The 2,258-nt window shown below is 44.8% G+C and overlaps 1 pseudogene; it reads right to left on the reverse strand.

Moving 5' to 3' along the window:
• Positions 1–322: 322 nt before the first annotated feature.
• The window catches only part of LOC136836990 (piggyBac transposable element-derived protein 4-like), a 2,786-nt pseudogene continuing 850 nt past the window's right edge, over positions 323–2,258 (reverse strand).

Raw genomic sequence — 2,258 nt, forward strand, 5'->3', positions numbered from 1 at the left:
TTCTACTCCCTTGGATCCAGAAATTCCACGTATATAGTAAAAAAAAAAACGCCGCGAGTTTGTTACTTTCAAATGGAGTTGATAGCAATCCCTTAACCCTAGAACGGTAACCCTCCATTTCCGTAACATGAAAGGTAACCCTGGGTGAATTTCACCCGGTAATTAAATAATTAAAATAAAATACTTATCCTGAAAATCTTGTTATTTGGAACACATACGAATGAAATATAACTCCTTCTCTTATTGAGGCTATTATAAATGAAATCCTCCTGTAAATCATATTTTTATTTTTTTTCAAAAATACAGAAAAAAATAGACTTTTCTTGGAGTACTTTACTAATTAAATTGACAAAAAAAAAATGATTTGAATTTTGTTTTTGTTGGTGTAGAACTCTCTACTGTCATGGGACTACGTACTGGCTGAATCCCATCTCCCAAGCTCGTATACAATCTGTATGGGAGACAGACAAAAATGGTAAATTTTTTCAGTACATACCAAATTAATTTTTCTATTCAACACTTGCAGTATGGCAAATTATGCTTCAAATGACTCAAAGTACATCAATGAAACACATACAGTACTATATATACACTCACCTGTTAGATACAGTCACCACAGACTGGATACAGATGCAGAGGACACATCGGCTTGACGCACTTGTTGCATCTGTGACGCGTATTCCTATCGGACTTGACCGGGCACTCACAACAGCGCACCAATGCACCGCTGCTGGCTGAGAAAGATGTCCCTGGTGATCCTGCAGCACTGCCTGGTGATGGTACATTGCAGACAGTGGTGATCAAGGACTGCAAGGATCGGGGCAAGGGTAAATCCAGCCGTGACGTGGCCCATGGGGTGATTAGGGCCTTCCCGAGCTGCAGCATGAATTTCTGGCGTGATATGACTTTTCTGTTGCCCCCTCTTTCCATATTCTCCTTGTATAAAATGTAAGAGTTTACATTGGCAGCATTCACCATTCCATAAAAAGTACAGAGTGGCCAACGTCTTGTTTTGCGCGAACAGGAATTCCCGGAACACATCTGGTCAAACGTATCAACGCCTCCTTTTGTTGAATTGTAGAATTCAATGATCTCCGGTTTTCCTTTAGTGCCAATGTTGGGCTGAGTGTGCTGAGATGACAGGAGCAACACTAGTTTCTTTGTTGTCTTGGATGTATCAGACACATATGACACCAGAGTCATTTCCTTTGTGTACAGGAAGGCACTTGATCCACGCTCTCTTGTAGCTTTGTCCGTCATCTCCTTCGGTATCTCCTTCTTGTTGGCGCGCACTGTGCCAACAAGAGTCATGCCACAGTTATTTAGAGATCTGATACCAGGGAAACAGAGGTAAACCAGTTGTCAGTTGTGACGTTCCTGTGTGTTCCATGGTAAGGCCTCGTTAGCTCTCGGTAAACTGATGGCCGAGTGTAAGGCCGCCCTTTGGTTGAGTCCCCTGCTTCCCCAAGTATGGGATGCCACCAACCAAGTACTTGGACTTGCTATCATTGATGAGAACGAGCTTGATTCCATACTTGGCCGGCTTGTTGGGAATGTACATACGGAAGGGGCAGCGGCCCCTGAATCCCAGTAGCTGCTCATCAACAGTGAGGTTTTCATGGGGACATACAGTTTGCCACATCTCTCAATAAAAATGTCCCATATTTCCCTCACAGCAGCAAACTTGTCAACCTCTCGCCGAACCTGTCGCGTTTGTGGGTCGTCAAATCTTAGACACCGAATAAGGAACCTGAACTGAGCCTGGGACATTGCCACACGGTATAGACCACAACCTGTATCCACGCTCCACATTTCACTGGTGGGGATGTGTTCATCGCACTTCTGGGCACTGATGATAAGTACACCCAGCAATGCTTTGACTTCTAATGGCACAGTGGAGCAAAAGTGGCTGATCTTCTTTTATAGTTGGAGGCAAATGTATCAATGGCCTTGTTAGTCCACGTCACAATCACTTGGATGAGATCATCATTGAAAAATAAACTGAAAGCTTCCTCTGGTGACACTGCATTCCTTGCCGCCCCTGGAGTTGGGCCAGAGTAAAGGCGCTCACGATGTTCCTTGTGGGAGTCCTTACGTTACTTGGGGTCTCGGCCGACAACTCCACCTAAACTTACTAGGGGTGGCAATCGTTGTAGTCTTGAATGTGACGATGGGCGGAATATCACGCTGGCGCCTTCTTCCCTATCAGTGGCAGCAGGAGTAGCTGAGGTAGAAGCGATAGGTGTGGGGACGTCGGT

Source organism: Macrobrachium rosenbergii, chromosome 57 (genome assembly GCF_040412425.1).
Source record: "Macrobrachium rosenbergii isolate ZJJX-2024 chromosome 57, ASM4041242v1, whole genome shotgun sequence".
Taxonomy (NCBI): Eukaryota; Metazoa; Arthropoda; class Malacostraca; order Decapoda; family Palaemonidae; genus Macrobrachium; species Macrobrachium rosenbergii.